General features: G+C 35.4%; 1 protein-coding gene across 13 annotated transcripts in view; it reads left to right on the top strand.

Moving 5' to 3' along the window:
• Positions 1-17,782, top strand: part of MAP2 (microtubule associated protein 2) — a 291,564-nt gene that overhangs the window by 138,505 nt on the left and 135,277 nt on the right. For 12 of the 13 annotated variants that reach the window (XM_037523961.2, XM_037523956.2, XM_037523955.2 and 9 more), the window contains one exon: positions 7,604-7,671. The gene's annotated coding sequence lies outside the window, so the exon portion shown is untranslated. Of the gene's footprint in view, positions 1-7,600; positions 7,672-17,782 lie in introns of all 13 variants that reach the window. The other variant, XM_054700038.1, reaches the window with a different exon arrangement.

Below are 17,782 nucleotides of genomic sequence, written 5' to 3' on the forward strand. Positions count from 1 at the left end.
TTCAGACAAGCCCAAAGCCCAATATGTCAAGCATCGAGGAATCATGGTGGTTTGTGGGTAGGATGGGAGCAGGAGGGATATCTTGGTGATTTTTGAATCAGCGAGTTTTGTGGCAGTGTGTGCTGTGGAAGGCTTGGAAGTGCCAAAGGGTACAACTTTAAATGGACTAAAAAGGAAGCGTAGTATACAGCTTGGAAGAAAAGAAGCAGAGAGTTCCTAGAGGAAACCAGGGACTATGGCGAGCATCAAGGGCAGGAGGTCTGTGTGGAGGGAGCAGAATTGAGCACCTTAACTCTTTTCTTTGGCCATAACAGTGAAGTTCAGAAGTGATTGCCCTAGACAAATAATTTCAGTTGTTGATATGCTCTTAAGATACACATTTTACTACATGCTTTTTTACTTCCTAGTTTTTGCCTTCAGAGTTGCCTATTTATTTTTAAAAATCCATGTAAAATATTCTCTCCCTTCTAGGGAAATCATTCCCTAACAATTTGTATATTTAACAAACATAATACCATTATCATAGGGACTTCACTTACACAGCCAGCCATGGTTATAATGGCATATTTGAAAATAATTCTTCAGACCAGAACTCTTTTACATAGTATTTACTAGAGATCCTAATATTTGTGGTGAACAAAGAATTTTCTAATCAGTGACATCTTATTATGTTATAATGATCGTTATTATTGGTACTGAGGTTGAACATACCTTAATCAGGTATACCCTTGCCATGCTACTGCCATGACAGAATTGTACTTCTTCCTAGTTAATGCCACCTTCCATCCTACTGTTATAAAACTAAATACTATTCTGACTTCTATCTCTATTGTTAGTTTTGTCAGTCTGGAAGTTCATGTTAATGGAACAATACAGTATATACTCTTGTGTCTACTTCTTTCCTTCCTCATTTTATCTTGACAATCATCTACTTAGTTGTATCTAACACTAATACTTTGTATGTGTACACATGTAGCAATCCATTATATTAATACATCACAACCCATTTTATTGCTGATAAACATCTGGATGGTTCCAAATTTTATGCTATTATGAATAAAGCTACTAAGGACATTACGTATTTTGTAAATATGTTTAGGCAGACATATCTACTCAATTCTCTTACATTTATATTTACAAATAGAATGTTAGGCCTTCAGTAGACAAACATTTTGCTTTTCTAGATACTGGTAAACTGTTTTCAGAAGTGATCACACTAATTTACACTCTCACCAACAGTGTATGAGAGATTCAATTATTCTACTATTACATATATTTTTTCAGTATCTGGAGAGCTTTACCTTCCCAACACAGCTGTTTTTTGTTGTTGTTATTATTATTTTTATTATTGATGTACTGTTGGTTTACTGCCTTATTAGTGTTTTGGAAGAATAGGATGCCCCCCTCAGATGGAGTCACCACAGCACAGCACATCCACCCAGAAGCACCCAGAGTCTACATGCTGGTCCATTGTGCTCTCTCCTCCCCCAGCTCTTAACCCTCCTTCTCACCCTCCCCCTCTGGATGCTTCAGTTCTATGGTTAGATTTTAAGGTTTGTCTTTGACTCTTTGTTTGGTTTCTCTATATTCCAAATACAAAGTGTAAGAAATTATGACTTGATGAGTTGAAGTAGCAATTATTATTCAAAATTTCTCTAAATATTTTTTTAAAAAGAAGTTTTAAGAAGGAAAATTAATTGAAAGTACATGAGCAGAATAGAACTCTGGGTATTGTCATTTCCTAAGCCTAGATAGTAATGGTAAATAAAATCTAAATATGACCTTTGAGCCAGTTATTTAATTAAATTGCTGCCAATCTTTTCTCTGCTGTCCTTTCTTCCCCTGTCTCCTTTCCCCTTCTTTTCCTATAGTTCTCCATTTAAATATTTTTTTGACTTCACCTTGGTGAGTAAAATATAACCACCAAGAAATAAAGAAAAATAAGAATGCATTTTTAAAGCCTCTTGTGCAGAATTTCCAATGAAATATGACTAGTTCTGAGGTTCAAAATGATGCCTAAACCAAAAATATTTCAAAATGAATTTAATCCTTACATTTGGATTAGAACATAACTGATTTTTAGAGAAAATCACCACCCTGCCATATAAAATGGAATTGTGAAGCTAAACTATGATTGTGATGACTCACAGGATTAAAGTCTGATTCAACAGCAATTGGAAGGTGGCTTAGTTATTTTGTTTTACTCCTCACCCTACTTGCTTAGAATACATTTGTCCTTCCCACTCCAGACTAAGTCTAACCACAGGTGACCCAAATGTCTATTATGTACTTCTTTGTAAATATGCTTTATTTCTGAAGTCCTCTTTATATATGGGTTGTATATAAAGAGATAGTTAAAAAACATAAAGACAAATAATGATAAAACTTAAAGACTGGACAATATCAATCTATTTTCTAACTTTAAGGAAATAGCTTAGCTCAGTAGCAATATAACTTCTACCTAGTAAAAGCAAATGAAATATAAAATACATAAGAAGTAAATGAATATAGTGTATCTTCTTTAATCACAAGAATAAGATTTTAGAGCAACAATCTTGTGATTTCAATCACTTGACATAAAGTCAGGTGATTCAGGATTTTATTTTGGGAAGAAAATTTCTGTCCTTATGCAATAAATTTGTCCATGAAAATCTGTGAAAGCTGTGAAAACTCTTTAAATTTGACCCTTGAGCAGCATGGATATTAAATGGATATGGCACATTTCTTTACTTGACCAATAGTGAATTTCCTTGTGAACAAAAGACATAACCTATGTATCAATCAATCTAGTACAGTACTATAAATGTATTTTCCTCTCCCTGTGATTTTTCTTAATTGCATTTCCTTTTCTCTAGCTTTATTTTAAGAATATAGTATATAATACATTTTATATAGTATATGAAATATGTGTTAATCAACTGCTTGTTATTGGCAAGACTTCAGTCAATAGCAGGCTGTTAGTAGTTAAGTTTTGTGGAGTTAAAGGTTATGTGCAGATTTTTTACTATGTGGAAAGTAATGTCCCTGACTCCCACATTTTGGAAAGGTCAGGTGTACCTGAGTTTTTCAATATATTGATTTTTTAAAAAATAATGTCTAACTCAGTTTTGTTGATGGTGTATAGCTAATAATTTTTGTAATATTGTTATAAAACAATAGAAGACCAAAGACTTTGTGAGTAATTTATGTAAATTTACCTTTTGGTGCTTAGTGATTGTCCTTTATCTGTTACTATTAATCTCATACATCAGGAAACCTTTTGAGTATGTGTCTTTCATTGATGTTATTATATTGAATCCACTTTCTCATACAATTTTTTAAAAAAATGAAATCTAAAGGCCTAATATTTATTATGTCAAATAATTTAAGAAACATTTCTGCATGATTTTGAAACCCTCAAATGAATCATAGAGCCTCATGGCCTAAAAAAACAACTTATGGAACCATATTTCTAATAATTTTTAATATTCTAGAAGATGCACATATTGAATTTGAAACTTGTCATATTTAATTAGTGGCCACTGAAGCCTTGCCCTGCTAGAGGCTGGAACATTTTGTCTAGCATTCTCCACTCAATCTGTATCCTTATAAAACTTTTCCTGCTATTTGGTTAAACCATATGAAATTATAATTTTGTAGGTAAATTAATAGAATTTCACTATCTCATACAATTCATACTAATATGCTAAATATGGCACATTTCTTTGCTTGACCAATAGTTAAGTATATTTTGTGCATATTCAAGAAAATAGGAGACAATTCCCTATTTTAAATAAATGTACATTCTTTAGCAAAAATTACAAAAATATTGGTTTCATGGAAAAACATGATTTTCTCATTATAGTGAGAAAAAGAAGTGTGAACTTAGGTTTCTTTTTGCTCCTATGTTCTCTCCAGAACAACTGAAGTTCCTTAAGGAGAATATATTCTTTCATTTTCCCCCTTTTCTTATGGCCTATTAAATGTCTGAAATAAATGCATGTGTTTCAGCAAAATTGGTTAGTGACTGGTAATAAGTCAAAGCCTACAATATTTTCAAACATAGTTGGAAGGGGAAGGAAAATACTACATTACTAGAATTTAGGCTAGAATAAGCATAAATGCAAAATATTTTTAAAAAGCATAAGAATTTCTTAATGGTTTATCATGTATTTCTTTTTTTTTTTTTTAAAGATTTATTTATTTATGCATGTGGGTAGCTCCCTGGCCGGCTGGGGATCGAACTAGTGCTGCAGAGGCTGCAGATTGCTTCACAGTGCTGTGCTTACCCCCATGCACCACCAGGGAGGCCCTATCATGTATTTCTTAGCATCTCATATACTTAAAGGTAGGAATTAGATTGTACATATATTTATTATGCATTAATAGTTCCTTCCACTAACAAATAAAGAGAAAATATGCCAGCATATACTCATTTACTGACACTGGTACCCCCAAATATTAAGCCATATTAAATATTTTTAGAAGCTGTGCTATTGTTTTAAACTGACCAAGACTACCATGTGTTTTATGAGATCATGAAAAAAGATGATTCATGTTTTAAGAAGTGACAGTCTGTATATCATTTTTTTTGTGTGTTTAGAAGTGAACAACAGATAACAATATACCAAAACAAAACATTTGCTTTAAGAAATAACCTCAGTGTCCACAATCACTGAACAAAATACATTTTTAACAGATATAGTATATTCAAAGGATTATTATATGAATATGAATCTTTTGGAGAAGATTAAAAATCATATAGAATTTACCAAAACCTGAACTCTCATAATTTTATCTGGGAAAGTCATATTTTTATAAAAATGATTATGTTATACCTGACATAGTAGGGGCAGAGGACAGTCGTGGTGGCAGCAAGTGTATTTTAGACATCAAAAAAAGCACTCTGTGGGCCTCCCTCTGTGGTGCAGCGGTTGAGCGCTGGGCTGCGAGGCTGCCTGCAGCCTCTGCAGCACCGGTTCATTCCCCAGCCACCGGCGAGGGTCCCACAAAAAAAAATTAAAAGGCACTCTGACCCTACATATAGATGAGTTAACCCAAAAGCAATGAGTCATAACAGCTGATTATTGAAAGAACATTTTAGAAAGGAAATAAAAACAGTAAAACATCAGGGTCAATCTGAATCACAATTTTTACTAACCCAGAAAGATTTTAACAAACATGGTGCCTCTCAGTGGTTGTTTTTGGGTGAATCTTTTTTTTTTTTTTCATAATTTTACCTGGATTTGTAATTTTTCCACTTAATTATTTTGGGTAACCCCAGGAAAGTTTACATTGCCTACAACAAGGAGGAACCCTGGGAAACTCAATCAATTTTGACCATCTAGTTGCATGTTTTCAGGAAAGAAGATCCTAGGGTTGACTGAGTGCCTAGTATATGATAATTTGGTTCAGGCACCACCAGATCAGCTCACAAAGGGCAATCATGCTTGATTCATTGGATTGCAGAAAAGGAAATGAAAGAACAGCAGTGACATATTTACCCCAGATTCCTCAGACCTCAAATACAATACAGCACATATATTAAACAAAGCTAGTCCTCAAAATGATTAACAAGCAATTTTAAAAAGAAAGATCACTGCTTTAGCAAATAATAAAAATGGTGCACAAAATCAAAGACAAAGGATGTTTCTGGAATCTGTTTTGCTTCTGAATAGAATGAGAGAGAGCACAGAAAGAAAATCACTTGGTGAGAGAAGAAAAGCAGAGGACCTGAGTCAGGAAACTGGGATGGTTTATCTTCTAGATCTCAGGCCAGCTTTATGACATTGGTCAGATTTCCTGGGCCTCACATTTTCACCTATGAAACAAAGGGTTTGGAATAGGCTGAATAGTGTCCATCAATCCAGGATATAAACAGAGGCAAGGAGTAACCATTTCATACAAAAGAACCATAATCTGAATATTTATGAAGGCAAAATTAGCTAGTGATCAAAAAATGGTGAATAAAGATGATGGAGGAGAGTGCAAATTCATTCAAATGCATACAAAATATACTATGAAACTGATAAGAAACAATTCCTTCCTAAAGGAAAAGAATTGAGCCTATCTCTAAATTTCTTCCATCAGTATCTTGTTCCTTCTCCTCTAACATCACCTTATTTTTCTCCATACTTGTTTCTAGTAACCATGGTGATAGTCCCTCCCAGCAACCTCCTTCACAGCAGGCCATTTTGGTATACATAGAATTTTGTTTCATTCACCGATGCTGGGAGCTAACAATGCTATAAAAATTAATTTATTAACATTTTCCCCATCCCATTTGTCCAGGAAATAAATGCAGGGAATTGTTCCACACTTAACCTCTCTACAAAAGGGGCACTGTAAAACAGGGATATTCAACTGTTAATTTCAGATGTTAACATAAAGGGGATACTGATTATGCCAGAGACTCAATTCCCTGCCTCAGCCCTCAGGGATTGCAAAGTCCTCGTACGCAAGCTGGTGGCCACCTCCTTGTGCTTTTGTACAAAATGGAATAAAATAGATTGCACAGAAATCACATACCACTCTGGATTTCCTAATCCTCTTTGTTTTTTTGTTTTGTAAGAAAAACATTGCCAATAGGTAATTATCACGGTTACAAGGGAATTGAATTTTCTCTAGGAAAATATACATAAATCTCTGCATTTCTCTAATCAGCCCTAGTATTTATTTTGGAATATAAATAGACAATATGTGATACTCATTTAAAATTAGTGTAATTATCTAGCCATGACAAAACATCATTAATGAAGATAATAAAAATTCCCATAAATTATCATTTAGGTATGTTCAGTTTGTGTCCACCTGACTTATTTGTAATCCTGTATACTGGAAAACTGTCTCTCCATTAAGCCTGATATGTGTGTGTGTGTGTGTGTGTGTGTGTGTGTGTATCTGGCATTAACACAAAGGAGACAGATGATGACATTCATAGTCTTATAGACTCAATTCCTGGGGACACACTTGGATGGAGACAATTAAAATGCCTGTCAGGCATTTGATACCAGAAACCGCTATGGCAAACTGCTAAATTTTAAGCCAGGGCTGCATCTTATTGTCAGTGAATGATGGCGGAGCTGCGTGGCTTGTCATCATTCTCGAAAATTCTGAGGCTAGTGAGCTCTCTCTCCCTCTCCCACTCGCCTTATTTTCCTTTTCGCCACTGCGGGGACTTTTTCTAATTTGCAGCTTCCCTTTTCCTGACACACACAGACAGGAGCTGGTGGCTTGCAGACTGCGTCTGTCTGGAGCTAGAGAGGGAGAGCCAGCCTGGGAGATGATGCTCAGGGGGAAGCATTCTGCAGCGGTCCTCAAAGGCTAGACCTGGGTGTTATCGCTGCATTCGTGCTGGTAATAGTTTGGTTTTTTTTTTAATTTATTGTGTTTTATATGTAATCTGCATTTCAAAGAAGAGGCTTTATGTGATCTCAAAGTGAAATGCTTTAAAATTCATTACTGAGCTTCCTAAAAATTAAAGTACTGCATTTTTAATACTACAAATCTCAAGACATAGATTTTCCGGATGTAAAGAATATATCTGCTTGCTGGTGAGTTACAATTTTCTATATTAATGAACAATCCTATATATGTATTTTTTTCTTTTGTTCTGTTTCAGTAGATTCTTCAGCTTATTGTCTCTAACCGAGGAAACATTGATTTGGAACTACTCATTCAGAAAATTAAAAGGTACCACACGTTTTTCTGTTTGTTTGTTCGAATGTTTAAATGAGGAAAAAATCAGAGAGGGTTTGGAATGTTTTTATTTCAGTTAATCTCTCTGTGGTTGGTCTTTTATCCTTAAACCCACATTGGTCATTGTCTATTTCATGTATGATTTCGGGTGCAGAAAATGCCATTATCCAAGAACTGCCTTGGTTATGGATGTAAAGAATTGTGTCTTTTGACTTTGTAGCAAGTTATTAACAAATATCAATAGCCTGGCTTATTTTGAATTTTTATCTTTGTAACAGATTTAAAAACTGTTCAAAATTCTCTATGAAAATTCAATAATGTGAATTTAAGAGAAATATACTAATGATTTTATCTGAGGGAATCCTTTAAAAAAATGATTTTTTAAAATGGCTCAATGAAATTACTTGCCCTCCCCAGGTATAATGAGTGCTCGCTATGAAAGCCAAGAATGACTCAGTGCTGTTCTGTTGGGTTTTACGAATATGATACTGTAACTATTCACGTGCTTGAGTCTTTAACAATGGATATATTGAAAGGTGGAAGCTGTTAGTTATTAGAGGAACTGATTTTTCCTACGCTTTATTCAACATGGACAGCATAAGAAAGTAATTCATCTTGGCATGAAAGCAGTTGAATCCATTGATCCTGGGCCCTATGCCTCACTCGAAAATATTAATTTTCAAATTCATCATCAGGAGATCTATTGATTGGAGATGGAAATTATGGATATTGCCTTTTCTTTAATTCTTTAAGATTCTCTTTGACTCGAATTTAAACTTGTGTCAATCAAACGTGTATTTGTAATTTGCCTTTAAAAAAATGGAAGACATTTTCTGCCTTACTGAATAGAAAGTCAGTGATATCTTTTAAGCCTTTCCTCCAGACTGTCAACCCAATATATTCTATGCAGCGATATTATCTTTTTATTACTTTTTATTTTCCTTCAAAATGGCTAATGTCTGCATACTGATCCTGAAAATACCCAGAGTATGTGAGTGTACACCTGTGAATATTTGTAGCTCTTGAAGGAGACGAATGCATTGTCCTTGTTTAATTTTCTCTGCAATGTGTAATTATGAGAACCTTAATTTATTCATTCCACAAGCACTTATTAAGAGCCTTGCTGCTGTGGGTAGTTATTGTAGGAGAGAGAGAAGGGGCAGATGCCACTGCCACCACCCTTCCAGAGTGTAGGCAGCTTCACATAAGAAGCTGCACAGGAGAATGAATTCATTATAATAAATCAGTGCATTCTAAAAAAAGAAATTGCATTATTTCAGATATTGAACAAAATCTGATAGACCTCTCTCAGAGATACATTAAATATATTTCACTTTTGCCTCAGAAATTACTTAATGGAATCATGTATGAAATATCTTAACAGGACTTACTGTTCCTCTTGAGTGTTGTAAAACCCTTGAGACCATTCTTCTTTTTTTCCCCCGAGAGTAAATGCAAACATTTAATGTTTGGTGAAAAAAATCTACTTGGTATCTTGCCACCTAACAACATCTATACAGTATTTCATGAGAGAATCTGTTTCCTAGTCATCATTTAGGAATTCATTATATTGATTTTGAATTTTGGTATTTACGTGAATAGGAAAAGGATGAAGTTATTTGCCTTTAAAAAGTCTTCAATATGTTGTCCATAGGAACTAATCAGCTCTGTGGCAATTTATCTGGTTATTGGTGAAGTGACATATTACCTCACCAAAATCCTCTTGGCACCTATGTTTTCTGGAACTATTTTATAATTCATACAATAGACTTTGTACAACAATAAAAGTTGACAGACTTTGTGTAATAAAACAGAGTTTATTTAAATAGTCTGTTTTAGTGCTAAATCAGAAGAGAATTTGACTTTGGACTCTAATAAGGCAGTTAGGAATCTACTTCAGAGTTTTATGAACTAATATCATCTTAATATTACTTATTCCTTTACTGATTATTTCATTCATATCTTCAGTACAAGAATAGTGCCTGAACCACAGTAGGAGTTCAAAAAAAATATTTATTTGATGGTTAAATGAATTCATCTTCATTTACCACCATTACTTTTCTTTTTCCTTTTTTTCATGAAATTACATTTTTGTTACCTAAAATATTAATTATAAGTCTCTAATTAATAAGATAATGAATACAGGATAGAAAATCAGGCAGACCACACATAGCAATTTCTCCAGGATAGACATATAAGGATTTTTTCCTGGTTTTAGGTTAAATGGGAAGAATTTTTGAAATGTTCCCTTTCCCTTTCATCAGCTAGGGGAAATATGCCAAGCTGCAGCATGAGTTTTGCTTTATGGATGCTTCTAAATACTATTCCCAGTCTTTGACATTGTTTATCGCTCTTCATGTCTTCAGCCAAGATTTTGCTGCAGTAGAGAGGAAGCCTTTTTTCCCCCTCCTAATGTAATACTAGAAATGATGTCATAGTCTTCTTAAATGCTTTGTTCCTTATTATGAGCTGCTATGACATCATTTATTTATTTATTTAAGGACCATGTAAAGAAAGTTCTAGAATTATAATAGGTTTAAAGAATGCTATTTTTTCTTACTGTCATTTATTTTTATTAATGAAGCTAAAACGTTTTATTATTAACTATGTGCCAGATAATGCCCTAAGCCCTTAGGATATGTTATATCATCTAACTCTCTCTACAATCCTAGGAGATGGATATATGACCTCTATTATACAGGTCAATAAACTAATTCCACAACTGCACAATCGACATAAGTCTTGCCAAAGTCCCTCATATTGACCACAACATGCTTTTTTTGTAGTAGATTTTTTAGCTCATGGTCACAGTTTTCTTATATTATTTACACTCGATATGTAAGTTACTTCAGTAAGGTTAAAGTGATTGTTCCTCAAGAATCTTGTAGATAGAGAGACAGGTGGACAGATGGATGGATGGAATATATCTTTAAATACATGATCATCGCATTTTGTTATATTTTATATCTTTAATATGCATTTTATAGTTAACATGAACAACTTTATTCTTTAAGGAAGGATGTCAGAATTAAATTTAAATAAAGTTTAAATAAATGAATTCACATAAACCATCCTTTATATCATTACAATGAAGTTGCATTATTGAATTGTGTAATCTTTATAAGAAAAAGTCAGAATTTACTGCTAAATAGAATATGCTATATTTTGCTGTAGCTACAGATTATTTTTAATTGCAGTAAAGTCAGAAAAGGCTCTAAATGGTCAAATAAATAAGCAGAAGTATTATTTAGAATGTAAAAATTTAACATTCAACTCCCAAGTACACTGAAATAACCCAAATAAACTAAAGGGCACTAATAATTACACCAATTTTTGTTATCTTCTATTTGTATAGTATACATAACAAAACACTTATGGAATTTAGAGGGTACAGCAGAATAAGACCAGGAGGTAGCACCAAGGATCATTGGTGTCCCAAGATACACATGAATAATTTATAAAGAGACTTCATTATAGGGCAGGATTAATAACAATCAAGAAGGGACTCAACAGGAAATATTTCATGGAACGAGTCTTTTGAGTGAGAACTTAGGGATGAATAGAAGTATTCAAGGGAGAGATAATGCATGGAGAAGCTCCAGGAAGAACACACAACATTAGCAAAGAAGAAAAGGAAGTGAACATGGTTGGAAAGCTTAGACTAATCTCATTTGTGTTCTAGAGTGCAGGGCAGAAGGAGGAAATTCTTAGAAGATAAGGGTGGAAAGGTACCTGAGTACTATTAGGTGATACCATGTGATATCACCTAATGTGGAAGGACTAATATTCTTCACTTTTGACCAAAAAATAAAATTTTATTTAGTCCTACCTAATGCATTGGAAAGGGACCTTAAATATCAAACATGAATTTTTTTCCAGCATGGGTAGGAAGCTGTGTTTTCAGATCACTTATAGTTCTGTGTGAGATAAATTAGAGTTATGTATGAAAGCATGTTAAAGAAAGTATTGTTCTGGAAACTGTCATTAGGATAATTCAGGAAAAAATAAAAACTCTTAAAGAGGGTGTTGACAGTGGGCAAAAAATAGAAGTCGTGAAAGTGAAACATGTTTCTGAACTAAAGTTCATGTATGCAGTACATGAATATTTGGAAGGAGGAATGAAAAACAGAAGAAAGATTCATTGGTGACTCTAATGCTTGAATTTGTTATCTGGAAAAATGAGTAGGAAAAGACAGTTAAAAATACTTGAGGAAAGAGATCCTCCTATTTTTCATGTTCCTAGTTTCTAGCAGATTGCTGAAAACATAATAGGCAGTCAATAAATGGCGGATTGATTTGAGAGAGTAAAAAAATTGAAAAGGGGGTGCATTCCAAGCTGCTGGATGGGTGGGTCTAGTCTAGTAAGTAGGATCAGATAGATCCAAAGCTGAGAGGAGAAATTAGGGAGACAGGATGAGAATCAAAAAAGATTTGAAGAAAACCAGAGAGAAAACTCTGGGCAACACCTACATTTAGGATACAGGGTAAGGGCCAGGGATTGACAAAGTTTAAGGAAGAATAAAAAGAAAAGTCAAGAAAAAAGAGAACAGACAATGTAATAGAAAACAGAGCTATACTTCACGCTCTCCAGAAGAAAATTGAAGAATTAGAATGAATGAAAAAACCTACTAGATTAATTAATTATTTCTGTACTTGTCTGTTATAGAAGCAAAATAATCCACATTTTGTAGAATTTGTATAAGAAGTATAAGAAGGAAATAATATAAGAAGGGTAAGAAGGAAATAATAGCCACACATAGTTACATAATCCAGAGATTATGGTTAACATTTTTTAAACCATTTAGTTTAGTATTTTTCATCTATTTCCTTTATGTTTACATAATCAGGATCAGAACCATACAATTTGAATTTTGCCTTTTCCACTCAGTAGTGTCTTAAGCATTTCTTACAACATGTTGCCATCTGCATAATATTCTGTCACATACACACTGGGCAGATTTATTCCTTATATTTCCCAAATTTTCAGTGACATTGTAATGTTGCAATGGAATAGTTTGATGTGATATTTCAAACTATTTCCAATGGCTATTTCCAACAGTAGAATCACTGTTTACTGTCAAATTCCTGGCTAGTTTTAGTGTGGTGGTTTCAAAATGAGTCTCAGCTTTCCTCCAAGAAGGGGAATCCGAGATTACATGGGCCAGCCTCAGTGTCACAGTAAGAGCCTCTAATGTGAACTCCCTTACTCTGCTTCACAGATGAAGGAATAGAGATTGAGAAAGTTGCACAAACTTTGGGGCTGGATCTGACTCCAAACCAGTCAAATTGTGGGGACAGAAGCAAGATCCTGAGAAGTGAATGAATAAATAAGGCTATAAAAACAATGATAGGGCCTCCCCGGTGGCGCAGCGGTTGAGCGCTGGGTTGCGAAGCTGCCCGAGGCCTCTGCGGCTGCGGCGCCGGTTCGATCCCCGGCTGCTCCCCGGCCACCGGAGGAGGGTCCCACATGGCGCGCAGACCTCTCTTGCCGCCCGCTGCTCCCCTCAGCAGTGTACTTCGGTCCTTCTGCCTGCTCTGCTCCCCGCTCTGGCTCTGGTGAATTCTCTCACCCTCCCACGCTTCTGACTGTACCCAGTGCATGTATAAACAAACAAACAAACAAACAAATAAATGAATAAATAAATAAAACATGCCTCTATTAAAAAAAAAAATTTGTTTAAAAAAAAAAAAACAATGATAAAGCATACTTAAGAAGCAAAGAGATCAATAGAGCTGTGAGGGTAGTAGCTACAGGGGGCTTTGCTCTTATTAACATAGAGTCTTAGGCCAGAGGAAAGGGCAGATGTGTGTGTGGGCAAAGAGGAGAGAGGGAGACACATGTGTAAATAGAAGGAAAAAAAATAAAGAACAAGATTCTAATGGAAAGGAGATAAAGAGTTGAACGTGGTCAACAAAATTCATCTTCCCAATAGATAATAGCAAGAGAAAAGGGAGTAAGATTTTTCTAGTGGTAAAGAAAAGCTGGGGGGAGGGTGAGTGCCTTACAAATCATCTGAACTTGTATCTTGGAGTGGAGAAAAATTAACTTATTATTCAGTGAATATTTCTTGAACACTAATTCCAAGCCCTTTTCCTGCCCTAAGAACTTTTCTTCTAGAGCGGGGTTGTGGGGGGTGGGGGTGGGGAATAATCAATGGGTAAGCAAATAAAAGATTACTCAGAATGGATGATAAGTAAGTAAAGAGTAAATATTGGATGATAAGCTTCTCAAACTTTTTTTTTTAAAGATTTATTTATTTATACAAGCACTGGGTACAGTCGGAAGGGCAGGAGGGTGAGAGGATTCACCAGAGACAGAGTGGGGAACAGAACAGGCAGACTGATGAAATACACTGCTGAGGGAGGCAGCGGGCGGCAGGAGAAGTCTGTGCAGCATGTGGGACCCTTGCTGGCAGCCAGGGATCGAACCAGCGCTGCAGAGGCTGTGGGCAGCTTCGCAGCCCAGTGCTCAACCGCTGTGCCACCAGGGGAGGCCCAGCTTCTCAAACTTTAAAGCAGAGATGAATCTACTGGAGCTTTTGTTAAAATGCAGATTTAGAATCAGCAGATTTTAAGAGGATCCTCAGATCTTATAGTTTAATATACTCCTGGGTAATGTTGGCACTGCTGGTCCATGAATGTGCTTTGATTAATCAGAGGTTAAAAGACAAATTCTCAGGCAAGAAAAGGTTGAGATTATTGCATCCGTTGTATGACCAAGTCAGATATGAGCCCTTCTCTTTGTGTGGCAAGACTACATACTTTCAAACCTCTTTGATATAAAAAAGAGAATTGTCCCTTTTTACTTTGGAGCTTTTTCAATGCCAGCCAATTGTTTATGAAAGATCCATTAAACCAGCCCTACTGGGCTGCTGAGATTTCATTCTTTCTGCTCATGGTCAGTGTTTGCTATGCCACAGAATGAATACTTGTGGCTCAGATTTGGGGATGTAATTGTATATAATAACACTGTGCCAGTTTCTTAACTCTACTCCTGTCCCTTCTTCATTTCTTTGGACTTTTAAACTCCTCTCTGCTGGGAATATTCAGCACAGCATAAGCCTACTGAATTCTCTGGCCCTCTAGCTCTTATCATACAGCACATTTCTCTGTGCTTAGCTGTGAAGGTTTGGTCTTCTTGCCACACTCATTCTAATAGAAAACGAGGGAGACTCTGTTCAAAGTCACAGGAGACTATTAATGGTAGTCTTTGATTTAAAGAATGCATTTTTCCCCAATAAAATCATCTCTTTTTTGGCAGAATGAGGAAGGATGTGTATGTTTGTAGATGAGTAGACTGTTCATAGTAGCTAAATGTTCACAAGAAGCTTTGACAGACTATTCTGGAATAATGTTCTCTTTTTTTTTTTTAAGATTTATGTATGTATGTATGTATGTATGTATGTATGTATGTATGTATTTATTTTATTTATACAAACACTGGGTACAGTCAGAAGCGCGGGAGGGTGAGAGAATTCACCAGAGCCAGAGCGGGGAGCAGAACAGGCAGAAGGACCGAAGCACACTGCTGAGGGGAGCAGCAGGCGGCAGGAGAGGTCTGTGCGCCATGCGGGACCCTCTTTTGGTGGCCGGGGAGCAGCCGGGGATCGAACCAGTGCTGCAGAGGCTGTGGACTTCACAACCCAGTGCTCAACCGCTGCGCCACTGGGGAGGTCCTGGAATAATGTTCTCTTTCTACCTCCAGCACCAGGCTCTAATTCTCAATCCTCCCCTGTAATTGCAGGGGACATTTACCTATGTGATTCCCCTCACCCCACGCATTGCAGTTGTAGAATATTTAAGAAAATAAAAAATCACATCAGCCTCAGTGAACATTAAACATCTGTGATATTCTCATATTTATTAGCATTTATCATTTGGTTAAAGGGCTGGTTCTCTGTCTAGGCTATATCAGACCCACATCTCTGCCTTTTGTCACTGGCATTTTGTAATTTGATATTTACTTACACCGGCGAGTAGGCATGAGCAATGTTACCAGAAATTTATTAAAAACTTCAGTAAAATATCAGATTGTTTTCATATAAACAAAAGTCAGCTTAAGTTGATAACTACATTTCCTCAAGGAGGGCACTTAGGAGAGGTCCTGAAGGAAAGAAGCTGTTGTGAGGCATATCCCTTATGCTGGCTTCAGAGAAAACACCACTGGCGTTTGCCTAGTTGGAGTTAAGGAAATGTGTATGTGTGTATGTGTGAATCTAGTATTTCCAAAGTGGACTGTACTTGTCTTATTTGCATAGTGTAAATGGATAAATTTCCATAACTTGAACACCAGACCTTTGCCCTTTAGCCATTTGTTAAGTAGTTGAGTCTCAGGTTAGCAGGGAATAGTCTCTGCTTGTTCTAAAACGAACTTGCTAAAAAAAAATAAAGTGTGAATCAATCCTCTTTTCTTTTTCATTTTCCATTTGGGTCTGCCTCAGATGGTTTGAATTGACCTTTCTTCAGTGTCTATCTTGGTGTTAATGACTCTGGATTATAACCATTTAGAGCAACTGGATGTACATTGATCCACATCTGGCAATTGTTGAAACAAAACTACTCCATTTAACACATTACAAGCAAAATATATTTCTTCACAATGTGTAAGAACTTTAAGAATGGTGTGTTTTTTTTCCCCCAGGAAGATCTTATATTTTATTTTCAAGGTGAACAGTGTTTGTACTTAGTTTCCTTTAAAAATATTTTCTTGTTCATTGCAGGATTTTCTCATGGTAAGATTTCGCAGTTATATATACAGAATAAGATAAAATATGCAGGCATAAAATGTTCTTCTTACCTAGTGCCTACGAGCAACTGGTTAATATGATTATAAGCATAGCTGCAGGTGAATATATAATGTTCTAGATTTTTTCAAAAAGCTTAGCAAGACTTCATATTCTTTAAATAGTGGGGACAAAATTCCTAAAATGATGGACTTTTCAAGATGACATTAGTACTTGAGGAAATATGAGATTTAACAATGAAAAAACTTAAGGTTATGCTGGTTAGATTATTTTATTTTCCTCTATAACATGATGGTTAGTCCAGTAGGTCAAAGGGAAATAAGAAATAGACATAGATAACTTAATTTGTGCATGTACTTTTAGTTCTGCCCCCTTTGTTGTGCTCACAAAAAGACTCAGGATGCAAACTCTGGATTGTACAATTGTTGGGATAATGTGACCAGTTAAGCAGTTGCATTTAGACTTTCAGGGAAAAAGAATAATTCTTTGCCATGTTTTAAGTCATACAAAGAATATTCTAACATATGACATCCTAAAGCTTAACAATAATCTCTGGAATGGGAATGGCAGAACTTGTAATTATATTTATGATAGATGAAAAAAACTGAAATTTGAAAAATGCAAGTGACGTACTCAAGTCTCTCCATTAGAAAATGATAAACCTGGGATGGATGACCTTGTTCGGACCCCGAAAATTTTACCTTTTGCTATGCAATCAAGGTGGATAAACAAATACGTTGTTCTAAATCAGTATATTGTACTAAATCTGAAATATTTTAATAAAGTACTGACTTGATTGTCAAAATAAAGAGCCTATTCTAAGGCAACCATGAACTCCACTAAATGGAGCGCCCTGAGCTCTGAGCTCCAAGGCCCTTACTGAATTCTCATCCCCAACTACCCTCAGCCCACACTCTCCATTCCACAGCCTTCTCTCCCATCTTACCATCATTACTACAACGATGATTAAAATAGTAAGAGCCTTTATTTATATAATGCATATTAACATCATGTACATAACTATCCTCATTGGATCAAATTTTTAAAAAGGAGAAAAACTACAAAATATTATTTTTAAATCCCTATCTTGAAAAAGAAGAAATGAGGTTTAGTAGATTCAGTTTATTTCCCAACAATGAACAACTAATAATTGCCCCCAAATCATGACTTTTACCCTGTATTAGTGGTTCTTAACCAAGGAAAATTTGCCCCCACTACCAGGTATCATTTGGAAATGCCTGAAGACAATTGTGATGGTCATAACTAAGGACGAACTACTAATTTCTAATAAGTAGAGTCCAGGATGGCTGCTAAATATTCTACAAAAGATAGATGCCACGTTAAAGAATTATAAAAGTTCA

This window comes from Talpa occidentalis, unplaced genomic scaffold (assembly GCF_014898055.3).
Source record: "Talpa occidentalis isolate TD23 unplaced genomic scaffold, MPIMG_talOcc4v2.1 talOcc4.3, whole genome shotgun sequence".
Classification (NCBI taxonomy): Eukaryota; Metazoa; Chordata; class Mammalia; order Eulipotyphla; family Talpidae; genus Talpa; species Talpa occidentalis.